The 21,223-nt window shown below is 47.2% G+C and overlaps 1 long non-coding RNA gene across 2 annotated transcripts in view; it reads right to left on the reverse strand.

Annotated features, from left to right (window-relative positions):
• Positions 1 to 21,223, reverse strand: part of LOC103788632 (uncharacterized) — a 142,251-nt gene that overhangs the window by 81,279 nt on the left and 39,749 nt on the right. For both annotated transcript variants that reach the window (XR_004735254.3, XR_001907699.4), the window contains exon 2: positions 13,213 to 13,291. This is a non-coding gene — a long non-coding RNA (uncharacterized LOC103788632). The remainder of the gene's footprint in view (positions 1 to 13,212; positions 13,292 to 21,223) is intronic.

Below are 21,223 nucleotides of genomic sequence, written 5' to 3' on the forward strand. Positions count from 1 at the left end.
TTATTCTGAGTGCTTACCAAATGCCAGGCACTGGGGAGACAGGGATGAAGGAAATCCAGTCCCAGCCCTCATAGAGAGGCTAGACTCGAAGAAGAAGGCTCTTATGCTGGGCTCTCCCTTTGAAAAGCTTCTTAAAGCCTGTCCCACCAAGCACCTGCACAAGGAGGATGTCATCAAGTGAAGGTCTTCAGGACAGCATTCCAAGAAGAAAGCAAATGCAGGCTATAGACTCTCAGCCTGGGCTGCCACAAGGACAAATCTCCTGCTCTAGTCACGTAGAATCACCCTCCACCCTGAGTGGAGAGACAGCGGCAATAACAGCAGGAGTAACTGTAACTGTAGGAAGACTAACATCACAGAGCCCTTACAATATTCTCCACCAGCTCTGTCTAGGAGAATTATCTGTGATGATGGAAATGTACTATATCTGTGCTGTCCAATATAGAAGTCACTGAGAACTTAAAATGCAGCTGGTCCAATGGAAGGATCTCAACTTTAATTTTAGCTCGTTTTGGTTATTTTAAATAGTCGTCTGCGACTAATGACCACCATATTAGACAGCACAGGACAAGATATTGTGCTAAGTACTTTATGGGTAATATATTAATTCTAACAGCAAGCAATGAGATAAGCATGATTTTTGCCTCCATTTTACAGATGTAGAAACTGAGTCCTAGAGAGGTTCAATAATTTGTTCACGTCACTCATTTAGCAAGGGTGGAGCCAAGACTTAAACCCCAGCAATGTGACCCCAGAAAGAAGTGAATTCTGCATCATATATTCTTTCATCCTCCATTCCAGAACCACACATTTTTTGTACCTGTTATGAGTCAAGCACCATTCTAGATGATGGGGATATAGAGATATATGGAAAGCGGTCCCTGGACTCAGGGAGCAGATACTTAATGAGGGAGACAGTTAAACTAAAGGAGCCCTCAACACCAAAGAACAACAGCCATGTTAAGGTCAGCTCATGGTGCTGGGGAGCCCACCGCTAAGGCCATTCAACCTTGCATAGGAATACTGGGTGGGGAGGGCATGTCTTAAACATGGTCAGGACTCTCTAGTTTACAAGTTCTTCCTCCTTCCTGAGCCCCGGCCAGGCCCCCCAGCTTTCCACTAAAGGTGTTCCCCAACCCCCAACTACAATGAGAAATGTCTGTAGGGGTTATGGGTGGACAGTCCCAGGGAGGGAGATCAAGTTCCCTCTCTCCCACCAGGCTCATAAGACACTTAACAACTTGAAACCTCCCCTGACATGCCCTCAACTGTCTGAATTGAACACTAGTAAACCACTTGCACCAGCTTCTAGAACTTTCCTAGTTTAGCATGCCCAGAGGGCTAACAATAGGCTTGCAACAAAGCTACGTTGCTTTAGAGTCCACTCAACCATGGTTCAAGACCCACCTTCATCACACACCACCCCAGCAAACTCGGGCATGCTTTTCAACCTTTCTGTGCCTCCGTTTCCTCATCTGAAAAACTGGAATAATAATATTTACTTTCCAGGGTTCTTATGAGGATTTAAATGTGCGTGAAGTCCCTGATACATCATAGACATTTAACTGATGGCTGCTCTTCTTCTTAATAGTTATTATCAATTAAAGCTAAAAGGAGACCATGTTCCCTTGCTCCTCTACCCTTTCCACCCAGGCACTAAGGCAAAAGAAGGCAAGCAGAGTGTTTGACTGAGTGTTAGGAGGCCTGGGATCTCATCCGAGCTAGGTCACTCACATGTGTACAATTAAATGAGTCACATCCCCACTGTTTCCTCATCTGTAAAAGGAAAGTGTTGGGCTAGACTTGGCAATCTTACACACAAATGCCTGCTGGGATGGAGCAGAGAAAGAAAATGACCTACTGCTGTGGAGTACCTGTGGGGGCACCTGCCATTGAATTGTGGCTGATGGTTGCCACATGGGAATGCCAGCTACTGTTCTCAGATATTCTGTGTCCACCAGAAGCTGGACATCTAGATTTTTTGTAAGAAATCTTTAATTATAAAAAGAGGGTATCTGTGCCTGTAGTCCCAGCTACTCAGGAGGCTGAGATAGGAGACTCACTTGAACCCAGGAGGCAGAGGTGGCAGTGAGCCAAGATCACGCCACTGCTCTCCAGCCTGGGTGGCAAAGCAAGACTCCATCTCAAAAAAAAAAAAAAAGAGGGTAACTGTTTGCATCTTTTTATCATATCAAACACTGTAAAATTAAACAAAGGAGATCTTTAGAGAAAGTCCAGTCCAACTACTGTCATTTTGTCATCCAAGAGCCCGATGATCCCTCGGGGCGTCCCCGCCCTGACAGCCAGCAATTCTGCTCCTTGGAGCCTTCGAAACACTGCTCCTCCTCCCCTGCTGCCTCTTGTGCCTGTTACTGAGAAAACATCTTTCAGGTCCCCTTTTCAGTTCCTTCCCCCACACGCGTCACAGAGTTTTGGGGCCACAAAGGGCACCCCCTTCAGCAGCAGGCCTCCCAGAACCTGCTGAAGTGCTTTCTGGCAAGTTCTCCTTGCATTTCCAGGAGGCTCTCCACCTCTCAGTTCCCAGTTCTAGCTGACGAAGATTGATTTTCTACACTGACCCCACTCCCACTGTGCCCAAGCAAAAGGGCTGAGGAAATGATCATCTCAGCCACTCTGTGGGAGAGCAGGTGTGAAAACCAAGGCTGAGCCGACAGCCAGAGTTGCTGAAGTGCCATTCACATGCAGAGTACTGCTCAAAGCATGCTGTAGAAATTTACCAACGTAGTCTCTGAGGCAGTCCTCTAAGGAAGGTACTATTGCCATCATCGTTTGCAGATGAGAACACAGAGATTCCAAGAGGCTAAGTAACCTGCCAAGGATCACCCAGCTGGTAAGTGGCCCTGCTGAGTTCCAATTGGCTGGCTCCCGGTCCCCATGTGTATAAGCTGCATTCACTCGGGGGCTCCCCAGCTCTGCTCTCCAGTCATTTCCCCCAGGGAACTATTTGTGCCTCCGTGCCTTTGCATATGCTGATCCCTCTGCTGGGATGCTCTTCCCTCCATTCTCTGATTGCTGTATGCCACAGCTGACCCTCCCAAGCTCTCCTCTGTGAAGTCACCTGGACAATGGACTATTCCTTCCCTAGGCCTGTGTCTGTATCGTCACTGTGTGATTCACACAACGAGTATTCCTCACTGTGAGTCTGTCTCCCCCGTGGGATCAGGGGCTTAAGAGTAGGGGTAGGGTGCACTCATTCACCCCTGCTGCAAAGCAGGCTCAATGCATGTTGTTCAAAATGATCCACGCTGAGCCCCTTGCCTTGCCTCCCATATTCTTTGTCTAGTCTGACCCCATAGGAACCAAGATACTGTGGCTGGAGGACACCGCAGTTGGGTCAGCCTATGGTGTCACCTTGCATTGGTTTCCTGGGGCTGTCAGAACCCAGTACCATGGACTGAGCAGCTTAAAGAACGCAGATTTATTTTCTCACAATGTTGGAGGCTAGATGTCCAAGGTTAAGGTGTCAGCAGGCTTGGTGTCTTCTAAGGCCATTCTCCTGGGCTTGAAGATGCCCATCTCTTCCATGTGTTCATGTGTCCTTCCTCTGTAGGTATCCACGGCCTAATATTGTCTTCTTACAAGGACACCAGTCATATTGGATTAGGACCCACCCCAATGACTCATTAAACCTGAGTTACCTCTTTAAAGACCCTATCCAAATACAGTCACATTTGAAGATACTAAAGGTTGACTTCGACATATGAATTTTGAATATATAAATTCAGCCCATAACATATCCCAATTTCCCTCCTCCCTTCTGCTCCCCAAGGTAACACCTATGCAGCTAGAATTATTAAAGAATACACTGGGAGTGTCTTTCGTGAGCATCCAGTCTAAGCTTTACATTTCACAAATGGAGAAACCAAGGCCCATAGAGGGGAAATGAGTTGCTGCTGAAATCACTCAGCACATTGAGTCAAAGTCCCTGCCTGCTAGTCCTGGGGTCTTCTTGTGAACCTCTTATCCATTTCAAACCTTGTCCTGGATATTCTTTGTCATCTCCCTCCTCACTGTCCAAAGCAGAGCAGAAGGGAGGCTGGTGCAAGACAGAGGAGCAGATTTCCTGCCAGGAAGCCTCATCCCTGGCCCTGCCTGATGAAGGCCAGGACCATACTCATGGCCCACCTGAAGCTTGGGCCTCTAGAGCTGGAGCCTTTCAATGGTCCCTGCGGCCAGATGTCCCGGATACCTGCAGGGTTTCTGAAAGTTGCTCTCCTCAGGCCAGCTCAGTCACAGAGCTCCCGAAGGGAAAGCTGATTTGCCAGTATCCCAAGTGAATTAACACAGAAACAGAAGAACAAATACCGCATGTTATTGCTTACAAGTGGGAGCTAAAGCCTGAGTATACCCAGACATAAAGATGGAAACAAACGATGCTGGGCATGCTGAAAGGAGGAAGGAGGGAGGAGAGGCCTGAAAGACCTCCTGTTGGGTACTGTGTTCACTGTCTGGGTGATAGGACCAATAGAGACCCACACCTCAGCATCATACTATACACCCATGTCAATAACCTACACACAGACCCATCAGATCTACAATTTAGACTTAAAAAAAAAAAGAAACACCAAGCAATTGATGTTCTCCATCTACTCCACAGCATTGATTTAAAAAGAAACCTGCCACCTTCTCTCCTGCTCGGCTTAGGGCAACAAATCCTGTCTCTAGCACTTACTAACACTGTAACCTCGGACAATTTACTTCACCTCTCTGTTCCTCAGTTTTATAATCTGTAAAATGGAGCCAATGACAGTACCTTCCTTATAGGATTGTTATGTATATTAAGTTAGTTCTTATGGATACAGCATACAGAATAGTGCCTAAAATATACTAACCTCTATGTAAATGTTTGTTGAATAAATACTTACATGACCCCCACCCTTCCCAGTACACCCAATACATCCATGATAAGCTTTCCTAAGAACTCACAATGTACGAAGGGCAGGGAGAAATTCCCCAGCAGGGTGGGAGGCCAAGGGGGAAGGGGAGCCATCCAGGCAAAGGGAAGAGCATGGCCTGAGTCACAGTGGTTGAGAGCACAGAATGTGTTCGGGGCAGGACAGATGCTGGTGGGGCTGCAGCTCTGAGCCGGAGGAGAGGATGAGGAGCTGATGCTGAAAAGATAAGAGAGACCAAATCTGGGAGAAACTGGACGCTGGAGTGAGGCACCTTGAGGATGTGGTCCACTTGTCAATCGGGGAGCCCACCAGGCCACAATGCATGTGCCCCTCTCTGGGCCTTGCTCAGCCTGGCCCTGCCCCTACCCCTTCTGCCATGCAACAAACACTGAGTTTCCACTATGTCCCAGCTCAGTGCTGTGCCCAGAACCTAAAACCAAGTAGGGTGTGTGTAGTCTCTGCCCTAAAAAGAAGAACAAGTCAAAAAGGAACAAGAGGTGGCTACGCAGACAGTTCAGTGATGGTGGAAAAAGGAAAGGGACCCTGGGCAAGGAGCAGCTCCCGCCAAACATGGGATGAGCTGGGGCAGGAGCGGGGAAGGTAGAGAACAGTGTTCCTGACTGTGAGAAGGCACCAGACTGTGACACTGTAGGGCCCTTCAGAGAACTGCTACGGCCTGGCATGGCTGGAGCAAGGGCACACAGTGGGGCCGAGGGCACAGGACAAAGCAGCAGGGAGGAGGTGACCAGAGGCAGCAGCTAGACCAAGGGCTCACATCATCACCCAGAAGTCTGTGGGCTCCAGAGGGATTTTTGGAGTGGAAGGGCTTGAATAGAGCTACATTTCCACTCCCCAGTGGCAGAACCTGAGATCAGAACATTTGTGGAGGTGGCTAATCTAAGAGTTGACTCCAGAAAGCAGCAGTGACAGTGAAAATAATGAGACAGGGGTGGGAGAAAAGATTGGAAAGGGTGTGTGGTTGGGCTAGTCACCTCTGTGGGCAGCCAGAGCCCAGTCCTGCTGGGTCCCTCTGAGAAACCATGAATAAACCTCGTACCATCACAACTTTCATCTCCCGTTGCTTGAGGGCTGGCTGTCAAAGGCATCAACTCTCCCCTAGGACTCAATGGGAAACCTTTCAGCCCTGCCTCTCTCCTCACTCCTTTCTTTTGGGCTCCTCGTGTCTCTCCTGGCTGCCCCTGGGCAGGGGCTGACTGGCTGTCTGTGGCTTTGAACAAGCCCTATATGTTTGAATAGGACACCCACAGCATACACGGAGCTGCCCTCACAGCTGTGCTCAACTCAGTGGCCCAAAGGGCATGCGGGATGCAGACACACCTGCAACAATCCCCTTGGGTATGACATATAAGTTAGAATTTAGAATTTCATGTAGCTAAAAATAACAAAGAAACAAAAAATAACAGTGGCTTAAATAAATTCAAGCTTTATTTCACCTTTTTTAAATTTTTACAGACAGAATCTCACTGTCACACAAGCTGGAGGGCAGTGGCGCGATCTCGGCTGACTGCAACCTCCACCTCCAGGGTTCAAGCAACTCTCCTGCCTCAGACCCCTGAGTAGCTAAAATTACAGATGCACACCACCGCACACAGCTAATTTTTATATTTTTAGTAGAGACGGGATTTCACCATGTCAGTCAGGCTGATCTCAAACTCCTGACCTCATGATCCGCCCAAAGTACTGGGATTACAGTGCTGGGTGTGAGCCACTGCACCCAGCCTATTTCACTCTTTCATTGTAAAAGTCCCAAGATAGTGACTTATGGTGGCTAATATACTTCTTTTTTTCTTTCTTTCTTTTTTTAATGGAGTCTTGCTCTGTCTCCCAGGCTGGAATGCAATGGCGCAATCTCAGCTCTCACTGCAAACTCCACCTCCCAGGTTCAAGCGACTCTCCTGCCTCAGCCTCCCTATTAGCTGGGATTACAGGCACCTACCACCTCACCCAGCTAATTTTTGTATTTTTTAGTAGAGATGGGGTTTTGCCATGTTGGCCAGGGTGGTCTCGAACTCCTGACCTCAGGTGATCCACTTGCCTTGGCCTCCCAAAGTGCTGGGATTATAGGCGTGAGCCACCACACTCGGCCAGCTGAGATACTACTTAAAGTTCATCCTTTCAGCTACGGAAAGTGATTACCTTCCACATAGCCCAAGGAAGTTGCTAGTGCTCCAGCCATCATTCATGTTCCAGGAAGCAGACAGACCCAGGAAGCAGAAGAGTGCGCCCTTTCCATTTTAAGGAGACTTCCCAGCAGTTCCACAGGACATTTCTGCTCATATCTTTGTTTTTCTTTTTGTTTCTTGAGACGGAGTCTCACTCTGTCATCCAGGCTGGAATACAGTGGCACAATCTCAGCTCACTTTAACCTCCACCTGCTGGGTTCAAGTGATTCTCTTATTGCAATCTCCAGAGTAGCTGGGATTACAGACACATGCCACCACACCCAGCTAACTTTTGTATTTTTAGTAGAGATGGGGTTTCACCATGTTGGCCAGGCTGGTCTCGAACTCATGACTTCAAATGATACACTCACCTTGGCTTCCCAAAGTGCTGAGATTGCCACACCTGGCCTATGTCTTCTGATAGAACTTAGCCATTTGGCCAATTTTAGCCACAAGAAAGTCTGGCAAATATTGTCTTTTAGATCACTGCTCACATACCTAAAAATTGGGTATAACTAGGGAATGGAGAGAGAATGATGGACCTTAAGAGGCAAACAGCAGCCCCTGACATAGGATGTGAGATAGGAATCGGGAGGTTAATTAGGAAGCGATTGTGGTGATCCAGAGTGCAGGAAATGAGAAGAACTTAAGCAAAGGCACCTGGAGTGAGAATGGGAGGAAGGGATGCATCTGTCATCTCTGGGTCTGTATTGGACAGGACTTGGCAATGGTTACAGACAGTAAAGAAGGTACGGAAGCTGAAATGAGTCCCAGCTATTGACTCAGATGACAAGGAGAATGGCCATTCACACTGACAGGGAACACAGGAGATAAACAGCCTGGGGAAAGACCATGACTTCTGCAGGCAGGCTAGGTCTGTGACATCTAAGGGACAGCTGCAGGGGTCCAGTGAGTAGAGTTGGGTGTTCAGGTAGGTGGTCAGGAGGGGAGTCTGGTTCAGAGCTAGCAACTCGGGGGGCATCAGCCACCAGAGTAGAGGAGAGTCCTCAGGAGAGAATGTGAGCAGAAACGAGGGGCACTCAGAGCCAGCAGCAAGCCAGTGTCACAGGGAAGGACACAGCAGGCTCACCTTGGTGAATCACATCACCACGGGGAGGAGAGTCGAGTGCGGTATTTACACCGCTCGTTGGCTGTGTCCCCAGGCTGAAGGACCCAGCTCCCAACAGTAAGCCCTCTTATAGCTTCATGCTCTGGGTTCTGAAAGCCACTTGATCTTCAGGCCTAGGGCTGCAAATGACTTTCTAATATGGTCAGTCCTGGAGTGCTGCACTATCTCTTGTTAGATTCCCTTAATTCTACCACACTTTTATAAGTAGCACCTTCATTAAATTCTCCTTAATTACAAAAGCAGGCAGGCAGGCAGGCAGACAGACTGACAGATAGATAGATAGATAGATAGATAGATAGATAGATAGATAGACAGACAGACAGACAGACAGACAGACAGATAGATAGATAGATAGATAGATAGATAGATAGATAGATAGATAGATAGATAGATAGATAGATAGATGATAGATAGATAGAATAAGTGAATGGGTGGGTAGGTGGATTGATGGATGGACGGACAGACAGACAGGTATGTAGATCAATAGATAAGTGGATGAATGGATGCGTGGGCAGATGGATAAATGATAGGTAACAGAGAAAGAAGAGATCACAAGGGAAACTAAGGAGGAACGTCTAAGGAGGCAAGAGCAGAACCAGGAGTCCAGGGAGAAGTGAGCTACAGCGTCAAATGTGACCCCCACGTTAGTTAAGGGCAGAACCAGGAGTCCAGGGAGAAGTGAGCTACAACGTCAAATGTGACCCCCACGTTAGTTAAGGGCAGAACCAGGAGTCCAGGGAGAAGTGAGCTACAGCGTCAAGTGTGACCCCCACGTTAGTTAAGGGCAGAACCAGGAGTCCAGGGAGAAGTGAGCTACAGCGTCAAGTGTGACCCCCACGTTAGTTAAGGGCAGAACCAGGAGTCCAGGGAGAAGTGAGCTACAGCGTCAAATGTGACCCCCACGTTAGTTAAGGGCAGAACCAGGAGTCCAGGGAGAAGTGAGCTACAGCATCAAATGTGACCCCCACGTTAGTTAAGGGCAGAACCAGGAGTCCAGGGAGAAGTGAGCTACAGCGTCAAATGTGACCCCCACGTTAGTTAAGGGCAGAACCAGGAGTCCAGGGAGAAGTGAGCTACAGCGTCAAGTGTGACCCCCACGTTAGTTAAGGGCAGAACCAGGAGTCCAGGGAGAAGTGAGCTACAGCATCAAATGTGACCCCCACGTTAGTTAAGAGCAGAACCAGGAGTCCAGGGAGAAGTGAGCTACAGCGTCAAATGTGACCCCCACGTTAGTTAAGAGCAGAACCAGGAGTCCAGGGAGAAGTGAGCTACAGCGTCAAATGTGACCCCCACGTTAGTTAAGAGCAGAACCAGGAGTCCAGGGAGAAGTGAGCTACAGCGTCAAATGTGACCCCCATGTTAGTTAAGGGCAGAACCAGGAGTCCAGGGAGAAGTGAGCTACAGCGTCAAGTGTGACTCCCCCATATTAGTTAAGAGCAGGACCATGATGCGCCCTCTGGATTGACCACAGAAGGTCACTGATGACCCTGACAAGAGTAGTTCCATGTGTAAGGGAAGCTAGATTGCAGCTGGTAGAGGTGGAGACATGAGGTGGGGATGAGGAAGTGAGGACAATGACTTTCTTCCTCATCTCCTCCTAAAAAGCCTGGCTTACATGTTGCCTCTTCCACAAACTTTCTCTGAATCTCTCTTCTTCCTCTGTGGTCCCTGAGCATCCAGCTGGCTACCTGTCATGAGTTGATGGTGAGCTCCCAGGGCAGGGGTCCCTGACTCTGGGCACACATGATGTCATGGAAAGAGTGCTGGACTCTTTGGGGCAATGGAACCCACTCTCTGTCAGCTCCCTAAAAGAAAACACATCTTGTCTGCCTTGGCCATGAGCAGGGTCTACAGCATCTGCCCAGTGCCTACTGCCCCACGCAATGGAGTTGGGATATCTCCCAAGATGCCATCCAGCTGTGGCCTCCTAGGTGGTCATCATCCACTAAAAGACCCCTACCTGCTCTGCTGTGGTCCTCATCTGCTTCCTCAGCCATGACAAAATGTAGGAGCATTCGATTTCCCTCTGGCCTGATGGTAACAGGCATTCCTTTTTCCAGCCTTCTCTGGAACTGGCCAAGACCAAAGGCAAGCTCTATTAGAAAGTAATGTCCAAGCTGTTCCCTGGGGCACAGTAAGGACCTGGCTGCCCCTGCCTACGCAGCTTTGCTCGCCACTACCCAGACCTGTCACTGCAGGGTGAGTCACCTCAGCCCCGATCACTCAGGCCAAGGCATCAGCCAGCGCTGCATCACCAGCAGAAAGAAGAACTATATATAGCCAGCCATGAAGCTGACGTTTATGGGACACTTCCTGGTCCTCATATCAACTCAATTAGCCTCGCAACAACTTTATGAGATATATGCTATTCTTATCCCATTTCATAAACTAGGAACCGAGGAAAGATCAATCTCCGGAATAATTTGACATCTTCAGATCCAACTCTCTTTTCTCAGCAAAATCATGAGGAAATGAGGCTGAATGGAGAAGACAATTAACACTTTTGCTGGGTGCCTTATACAGGCCAAGAGCAATATCTTATTTGACCCTTACAGCAGTTCCATGAGGGGGTTGTACTTTATAACTGATCAGCCTGAAGTCAGGAGGGGTAGGATTAGCCAGACGGTTAGTGATGGAACACAAGGCTATGGTTTAAAGCCGGGCTGCCTTGGCTGCGCACAGTGGCTCATGCCTGTAATCCCAACACTTTGGGAGGCCAAGGTGGGCAGATCACTTAAGACCAGGAGTTTGAGACCAGTTGGGCCAAGATGGCAAAACCCAGTCTCTACTAAAAACACAAAAATTAGCTGGGTGTGGTGGCAGGCACCTGTAGCCCCAGCTACTCTAGAGGCTGAGGCATGAGAATTGCTTGAACATGGAAGGCAGAGGTTGCAGTGAGCTAAGATCACACCACTGCACTCTAGCCTGGGTAACAGAGCAAGACTCCATCTCAAAAAAATAAAAAATTAAATAAATAAAAATAAAGCCAGGCTGCCAGATGATAGACCCTACCTTCCTAGCCCTCTTCTATTTAACCTTCTTAATAATTCACAACTCTGAAAGGTGGGTAATGTTATCCCCATTACACAGATGAGAAAACTAAGGCTCAAGCAGGTGGGAATGACCTGTCCAGGTTGCTCTGTAAGTATGAGATCCAAGGGCTGGGGAGGAGGGAATAAAGGGGGAGAGCTCAGATTGGAACCCAGATGTCTGACTTTGAAGCCTGTCTACACCAAGCAGGAAAGACGAGACTGGGGAACAAAAAGCTTGTCTGCCCCTCAGATTGTGCCATGGCTTCCAAGGCATTTATACACACACCCCCATTCTGTGCCATAGGCACAGTGATCTGCCCCAAGCCAGTCTCGGTACCCAGCTGTGACCTTGTGACAGGTGGACGGGGTGGGGAGGGTCAGGCATGTGTGACGGGCTCTTACCCAATCTAATGCACAAGCTCGATGCTCCCTATGGAGATGGAAAAGATGAAGTGTGACGCAGTTGTCACTGGCTCCTCACCTTCCCTTCTCTGCTCCACCCTGGCCAGGCCACTCTGAGCCTGCAGGAGGAACCAGAGATCGGCCTGACTTCTGGGAAAGGTGACTCACTCACAGTACACGGAAAAGAAGCTGACTTTCTTGTTTTCTGGGCCCAAGTAGAGGTTATTCTTATGCAATCCTGCCCTTTGAATCTCCTGAGTGATACCTGGTCTGGAAATCTGTGCCTTCTGATACTTCAAGATCTGTCCACCCTCCCTAACTAGTTGCAAAACAATCACCTGTTCAGGGCCATCACCTGAAATCCTGTCTGCAGAGGCACGACTTCCAGCTCTGGCTTAGGTTCCTGAGAAGGAGATTCATTTCCCACTGGGAATGACAGGGGAGAGCACCCGATGTCTTTGACCCCATCACGTGTTGAAGCCCCTCCCTTCCCAAACACTGAGAGTGGCCTGTTCCCAGGAAAGGGAAGGCACCTGCCTCACCTGGAGAAAACATCTAGAGAACCACTCCAGAAAGAATCTAAATAAACCCAAATGCTTTGAGATACCCGTCTTGCCCCAAGTCAACTGCAGTGGGGTGGTGATAGAGTCAGACAGATGTGGATTCAAATCCTGGCACCACCAAATTACCATGTGACTCTGGGGACCTGCACCTCTCTGAGCCTCAGTTTTCTCACCTGTACAATGGTTTGGTCACTATGAATGTTGACTAATGACACAATAATATCTCTTAGGATTTCATGTAAACTAAAGAAAATAGTATGTGAGAAAATGCCTCACACTGTGTACTCCCCACTCCCCATTCACTGCTACCACTTTCAATTCTGTGATGCTAAGGTCTCCTACAAGCCTCACGTCCAAACTCAGCAGCCCCAGTGGTCCATGACTCCCACCTGGTACTATGGACACTGGCCTTTCCAACCTTCCATTGTTGACAATTTACTGCTCTCCTGCTTGGGACAAATTCCTTTCTCTACTACATCAAATTCCTTTTCAGGATCATAAGACTTCGAGAAACAATTTCAGTTCATATGTCAAAGCAAGGTCTGGGGAGGCTCTCTGGCCCATACAGAGTCACACAGCAAGCCAGCTGCAAGTCCAGCCTGGAACCCGGCCCACAACCTGGGCTCCTTCTGCATTGCCCACCCCTTGACCTATACAGACTCTGCCTTTCAACGACTGGAGATTTCTAGATCCCTGATTCAGAAAGAAGGCCTGGCGGGCACCCCAGTCTGCATAGATGTCCCTTAGGGGTCTGTCAGATGCCAGCTGGAGTTCTAAATGGTTATAAATTTGCATTTCTATCTCTAATTCTTTGTAAACTTGAGAAATTCTAGCAAAGGCAAGCAATACCTCGCGACCCCCTTGACTGATGTTCATGGAGTCCACAGAGCCCTTATGCCACCCAAATCTGGTCTGCAAATGTAAAACACGGAGAATGCCTACTGAACAAGGTGATGAGATGAAGTGCGGAGAAGGTAGCCAGCTTACTTGAGTCACGGGGCTAGTGTGAAGGAGGCCAGGGTGAAATTCCTCTCCATTCCATCTGCTTCCACGGGCAAGGGTGGACCTGCAGAGATGAGATAAGAAGAGAAAGTGCTTTGAGCTTTTGGACCCCCCAAGCATGCCCCCTAGAAGAGGTGATTTTACCAAGGAGCTTATTCTGTCCCTTCACTAAACCCTAGAAATCAGAGAAATCAAGGACTTATGTTCTGCCTTACATTCAACCATATGTTTGATTTTACAAACATTGAGACCCTCCAACATCAGAATAACTAAGGACCCTTTTCAACAGACAAATCCTGGCCCCACCCCAAACCCACAGGCTCAGAATTTCCCAGGGGGTTCCAAGTATGTCTATTCCCGAGAAGGGCGGTTCTGATGCCAAGCCAGTGCTGGAAACCACCAAATCTATAATTAATCATAGGAAATGAATACCGAGCCCGTTCAAGGTGCCAAGCAGTGCCACCATGGTGAGCCTTGCCACACCCAGCAAAGTGGGTTTTCTTAGCTCTGTTTTATCATGAGGAAGGGGGAAAGCAGCACATGCTCAAAGAGGCTAAGGGATTTCCTGAGCAACACTGGAACCCTGTGTGGTAAGAGGCAGAACCTGCATAGGAATCTGGGTCTTTCTGACTTCAAACCCCAGCCTTTCCTATACCTCTCTCTGCCCACCCTTACTATGTGAGATGTCCTGTGCTAACAGACCCTAAATACATGAGACAAATTAGACTCATGCCTGGTCCAGGAACCGACACCCAAATGGAGCATCTGACACATAGTTAGTTAACTCTCCCACAAAGCTGCCTGAGGAGGAGAAAAAACAGAGGCCCCAAGGGTGATGAGTCCAGCAGTGGTATGTTGGTAGCCTAAGGGAAGGGCCAAGGAAAGCTTCTCAAAGAGGTGATCTTTGAATTGGGTCTTAAAAAATACAATGGCATGTCCACCTGTCATCTGACCATCCACGTATCTGGTCTATGTACCTACGCCATGTCATGCACTAGGCTTCATCCTATGGATAGGAAGGCAAACAGGACATGGCCCCTGCCCTCAGGATGCACAGTCTAGTGTTCTGAGTCCTCCAGACCTTTCATCCCTCCCCTGCCCTCAGGTCCTTCCTCCTCCACCTCCCTCCTCTCTTCACATCCCCTGCCCCTCTGCTTTCCGTGGTGTGGTTGGCTCCCATAGACTGGCAGTTCAGAGCACCCTTTACAGTGAGCCAGGCCTTCTTGGTCATCCAGGAAGTAAGGGTGCTCCAGGTGCAGTGCTCAGAGAGCAGGGAGTCATGTGGGCCCCACCCAGGCTGGGGGACAAAGGGATGAGCTCCAGAGGTGCGGTGTGAGTCACAGCACATAGGCACCTGAGAAATGGGGATAATCAGACCAACTTCCCTGGGAAGTCAGAAAGAGAGATGAGATAAGAATAGAGAGTGCCTTGAGCTCCTCAGAAGAAAGACGCTATAAACAGATCCAGGGTGTTATTACCACCACCATTACCAGCCTCCACTAAAGGGACACATATTTGACTACATGAGAAATCATTAACTTGTCCTGCAACCCACACATTGTTGTATTTTTCATATAATTTCATTTTTGTTATTAACAGATAAGCCTGTGAAATACTCCCCCAGCTCCCTGGTCCAGCTCCCCTCACAGAGTTTGGAACCACATCTTGGGTCCTGATCTCATTGTCCAAATTCTCCTTCTCCTGGGTCATTCGTACCTTTCTTTGCTTCACCTACCTGCACGCATCTGCCTTATCAATCGTTCAATCACGTGCAAGGATAATTTAGTGAATGCCTACTGGGTGCCAGGCATTGGGGAAACAAAGATTAAGTTGGACATAGTCCTGGCTTTCAAGCAGACAAGTACACAGGCTATTCATTCATTCACCCAACAAGTTCTGAGCATTTTACTACGTGTGGGACTCCGTGCCAAGAATGCATAGCAGCAAAATGAACACCCATCCCTGCCCACAGCAAACTCATACCTGTGCGTGGAGACGGACCCCCAAAACCACCACAGAAATACACACTGAGGTGTGCTATAATAAATGAATACCACTGAGTGCTGGGGAAAGATGAAAGAAGGGGAATCATTCCTTAGCCTTAGAGTGGGGATGGCAGGTCATAATGACGGTGGCTGGGGGAGGTTTCCCAGAGAAAAGAGGACATGAGCCAGGTCTTAAGGTGCTAGGGAAGAAATGGCATTGTAGGCAGAGGGAAGAGCATGAGCAAATGTGGAGGGAAGAAAAAAAGGTATGCTCAGGTCATGGGGAGGAGTGCAATAAGGCTGGGGAGGTCAGGGAATTAGGAAGAGGGATAGACAGGAGGCTGAAGACAGAGTGAACAACAGATTGTGTGGGGCCTCCTATTCCATGGCTACAATTACAGGCCACATCTATGGAATTATGAGCAGCCAGGCATGAAGTGTTTTTCTTGTAGTAACATGTAAATCTCACCACAGCCCTAGGAGGCAGCACAACTATGATTCTCTTTTATACATGAAGACGCTGAGATCTAGAGCCTTCAGATGCCCAGCTAGTAAGAGGAGTAGCAGGCTCAAAGGAGCCCTGACTCTCAATGCCAAAATCAGGGGTTTGTTTGCAAACGGAAGTAGAGGGTTTTAGGCAGAGGCGGATGAGCAGCAGGTTTCTCCTGGTAAGAATGGGAGTAAGAAGGTGCAATTCCTGACCAGACACTAGAAAACAAGAAGAGCTCCCTGAGAGGGCCTCGACCTCCTCTACAAACATCAGGGGTCAGCACAGAGTACAGCTGCAAAAGACAGAGCTGGAAACAATAGTACAGAAAGTTCTCTGGTGGATACAACATCTCTTACTTAGGTATTCATTCCTTCATCTGATAAGAGCATGGTGGTTCTCCATTGAGAAGCACCATCCTCTTCCAACCCACTCCAACCCACAAGGTTTGAAAGGGCTGACCCTACCTGCTCTCCCACCCTTTATATTGCCCAGCCACTATGGGCACATGACCAAAGCCTGGCCAATAAGAACCTTCCATCCACCTGTGGGCACATGACCAAGGACTGGCCAATCAGAATCTTCCACCCACCTGTGGACACATCACCAAGGCCTAGCCAATCATAATCTTCCACTTGTCTGAAGCTTGCCAGACTCAATTCTGGGGCTTTAGGTAGGAGAGGGAAGATGCTTGAAATCCCTGGATCCAACCAGGACTGAAGCTGTCTTATCCCAGAACTTCACAGTGACAAGAACCAATAAGGCCCCTTCCTGAAGAAGCTTATTTGTGTTTCTGATACTAGCAACCAATATAATCCTCTTTAGTTCCCACATGGGCTGATTGGAACCCATGAATAACTGGAACATAAATGATTTGCTCAGACCACACAGCAGGTCCTCTTGGTACAGCACTTTCTCCCCTAATGCAATGAGTGGTCCAGGACCACTGAGAATGAAAGATAAATTCCCTGCTTCAATCTGGGATCTTGGATCTTTTTTGTTCTGTGTGCAAACATGGTCTCCCTCAAGCTCCAATATTCTGGAGGGCCCTGTATTTTGTTTGCTTTATTCACGTACCACCTATGCCTTCGTTGACTAAAATATCTTTAAATCAACCCAGTCATTTAATGTAAATGCACTCGTTTCCAAATGAAATTTTGTATCACTATCAAGTAGAAATGCAGTATAATTTTTGCCATGAAAATGCAGGGGCAATCAAAACAACTGTAGTCTTAATTCGGTTAAGGCTAGGTAGACTCCATTGTCTCATATTTGTCCTCCCTTTGTTAGAAAGAGAAATTCATGAGTGTTTAAAGATGTGCTAGCAGCAAACTGGGGCCACGCCCAAGATCTCTTTGCGGTCTTAGCCAACGCACCCACCCACAAGCTGCCATGAGCAATGCGCTCTTTGCCCGAGTATTACCTTTGTGGATAGTTGGGAACCATCTCACAGGGAAATGCCTAGGAGTCACACGCCCCCAACTAACTGGAAGTAGAACACCCAGCCCCTTTGCCACAAGGAGGGACCAGCTCTGTAGGGCCATTCGTGCTTCAGACTGTCCATGGAATCAGATTGCAGCTGCTCTCCAGCGGAAACCATGTCTGTGCTGAACCCTTTCATTGCCCACTCCCAACTCCTGCACTTCCATACAAGGTTCTCCTACACCTCTTACTTAATAAATCAATTACACAAGAAGCTTCACTCAGATGCTATTTCTAGGGTGAAAGCAGACCCAAAAAAATAGCCCACCTCCAAGCCCATGATGACAGGGGCTTCAACCAGAGTGGTAGCCGTGCAGGGGGTGAGATGTGGTGAGTCAGTCATGCTTTATAAGCACTACTCAATCCACAATATAGTCAGACATTGGAGGTACTGTTATTAGTTCCAGAGGTACTGTTATTCACTCCATAAATAAACCATCTGGGCGTGGTGGCTCATGCCTGTAATCCCAGCACTTTGGGAGGCCAAGGCAGGTGGATCATTAGGTCAGGAGTTTGAGACCAACCTGTCCAACGTGATGAAACCCCATCTCTACTAAAAATATAAACATTAGCCAGGTGTGGTGGTGCACACCTGTAATCCCAGTTACTTGGGAGGCTGAGGCAGGAGAATTGCTTGAACCCGGGAAGCGGAGGTTTCAGTGGACTAAGATCATACCCTTGTACTCCAGTCTGGGTGACAGAGCAAGATTCCATCTCAACAACAACAAAAAAAGAAACAGAGAAACCAAAGCTTATTGATAACTTGCCCAAAATCACCAATATCAGAGCAGGAATTTGGACCCAGAACTGTCTGACTCTGGAGCTAGAGTTCTTGCCTATTAAACTCTTCTACCCTGTCTGTCATGTCACTTAGGGAAAGACGTGTCCCAGTAGGAGGCCTCATACAACACTGAAAAACATGTTAGTCTGGGACTCAGAACTGGGTTCTAGCTCTGCCTCTGCTTCTAAACACTTTGTCAACTCAGGGGAGTTTCTTCGCTTCTCTGGACCTGTTTCTGCTTCTGAAAAACATGAGGAAATTAGTTCAAATATCTCTTGACTCTTCCAGAATACTTGGTCTATGCTTCTAGAAAGTATAAAACTTTATCCTGCATGTCTGCCTCCCATTGGTCATGTTTACCCCATTAGCCTGTGCTGGGTACAGGGCATGCCACAGAAAACACTGGTTGAGTTGAAAACGAATGGGATGAAATAGAATGGAATAATTTCTATCATTCCAACAGACCTCCCAATGAACCTTCATACATTGGGAGTTGTGCTTACCTAGTGATATAGTTTGGATCTGTGTCCCCCTCGAATCTCATGTTAAAATGTGATGATCCCCAATGTTGGAGGTGGGGTCTACTGGGAAGTGTTGGGGTCATGGCAGGGTGGATCCTTCATGAATGCCTGTTGCCCTCCCTACAGTAATGGGTGAGTTCTGGTGCTGTAATTCACAAAAGAACTGGTTGTTTAAAGGAGCCTGGCACCTCCCCTTCTGTCTCTCTCTCCCTTGATTCCTCTCTCACCATATGCCAGTTCTCCCTTCATCTTCTACCATGAGTGAAAGCTTCCTGAGGCCTCAGCAAAAGCCAAGTAGATGCTGGTGTCATGCTTGTGCAGCCTGTGAACCATGAGCCAAATAAACCTCTTTTCTCTAGAAATTACCAGTCTCAGATATTTCGTTATAGCAAAGAAAAATGGTTGGGTGGGGAGGAGAGAGATCCAAGATGGCTGATCGTTAGCAGCTTGGGATTGTGGCTCCCAGTGAAAGTGCAAAAAACGAGAGGATGCCACACTTTTAGACAAATTTTTGTTGTTCATGGACCAGGAGATTCCCGGCGGAGGAGCCCCATGGGTCACCACTATGACTCTCGTGGCTGACGCGGCTGTTTTGCCGGCCCTTGGCATGGCGGTTTTTGGTGCAGAAAAGCACCATCAATCTTAACACCACTGTTTTAGCCAGTGCAGTGGGTTGCTCAGATTCTGGCGCTGGGAATCAATAAATTGGACGTCCACTCAGAAACCTAATTAGAAAGGCGGTAATTACAAACAAGACAGATGGATACATTTTATAACAAAGGGAAGAAACCAGCCTAAAAAGGCTGAGAATACCCCAAATCAGAATGCCTCTCCCTCTACAGGGGATTGCAGTTCCTCATCAGCAATGGAACAAGGCCTGATGGAGAAAGACTGTGTTCCATTAACAGGCAGGCTTCAGAAGGTGGATGATAAGAAACTTCTGGGAGTTGAAAGAACTTGTTCTAACACAATGTAAAGAAACTAAGAACCTTGAAAAAAGGTTTGATGAAATGCTAACAAGAATAGACAATATAGAGAGGAATATAAATGAACTAATGGAGTTGAAAAATACAACATGAGAACTTCACGAAGTATGCACAAGTTTTAACAGCCGAATTGATCAAGCAGAAGAAAGGATATCAGAGGTTGAAGACCAACTTAATGAAATAAAACGAGAAGACAAGAATAGAGTAAAAAGGATAAAAAGGAATGAGCAATCTCCAAGAAATATGGGACTATGTGAAAAGACCTAATCTACTTTTGATAGGTGTACCTGAATGCGACAAAGAGAATGAATCCAAGTTGAAAAATACTCTTCAGGAAAACTTTCCCAACCTAGCAAGGCAGGACAATATTCAACTTCAGGTAATACAGAGAACACCACAAAGATATTCCTCAAGAAGAGCAACCCCAAGGCACATAATCATTAGATTCACCAGGGTTGAAATGAAGGAGAAAATACTAAGGGCAGCCAGAGAGAAAGGTCAGGTTACCCACAAAGGGAAGCCTATCAGACTCACAGCAGATCTCTCAGCAGAAACCCTACAAGCCAGAAGAAAGTGGGGGCCAATATTTAACATCCTTAAAGAAAAGAACTTTCAACCCAGAATTTCACATCCAGCCAAACTAAGCTTTACAATCGAAGGAAAAATAAAATCTTTTGTGAATAAGCAAGTACTCAGAGATTTTATTACCACCAGGCCTGCTTTACAAGAGCTTCTGAAAGAAGCATTACACATAGAAAGGAACAACCAGTATTAGCCTTTCTAAAAATACACCAAAAAGTAAAGAGTATCAACATAATGAAGAATTTATATCAACTAATGGGCAAAATAGCCAGCTAACATCAAATGGCAATAATTTTGAATTTAAACTGACTAAGTCCACCAATCAAAAGATACAGCCAAAACCCATCGGTGTGCTGCATCCAGACCCATCTTACTTGCAAGGATACATAAAGAGTCAAAACAAAGGGATGGAGAAAGATTTGTCAACCAAATGGAGAGCAAAAATAAACAAATAAATAAAAAGAAGAGGTTGCAATTCTCACCTCTGATGGAATGCATTTTAAAGCAACAAAGATCAAAAGAGGACATAATGGTAAAAGGATCAATGCAACAAGAAGAGCTGACAGTCCTGGATGTGTACGCACCCAATACAGGATACATAAGACTTGTAAAGAGACTTGGACTCCCACACAGTAGTAGTGGGAGATTTCAACATCAATATTAGATAGATCAATGAGACAGAAAATTAATAAGGATATCCTGGACTTGAACTCAGATCCGGAACAAGTAAACTTAATAAACATTTATAGAACTCTCCACTTTAAACACACAAGATACGCACTCTTATCAGTACCACATCACACCTACTCACAGGTTTAAATGAAATATTGGTTGGCCATTATTAAGCATGATTGATGGTATAAGGGAGGTTTTCAATACCCATTTTTAGACTGCATTCTAGCCTGGGCAATTAAGCAACACTCTCGTTCTCTCTCCCTCCTCCTCTTCCTCTTTTTTCCTCTTCTCCATTCCTTTTTTTCTTTCTTTCTCTCTCTCTTTCTAAAAAAGAAAAAGAAAAGAAAAGAAAAATGGACTAATCCACCTTGGAATACTTGGCAGCCGTCCTCTCCTCTCACAGCCAACCAGAGCTAGTGACAATATGCATGGAATGTATTGAAGAGACTCAGGCCCAGGAAAGGAAAAGCAGAAAGAAAAAGAGGAAATCTTCTCAG

The sequence above is a fragment of the Callithrix jacchus genome, chromosome 16 (genome assembly GCF_049354715.1).
Source record: "Callithrix jacchus isolate 240 chromosome 16, calJac240_pri, whole genome shotgun sequence".
NCBI lineage: Eukaryota > Metazoa > Chordata > Mammalia > Primates > Cebidae > Callithrix > Callithrix jacchus.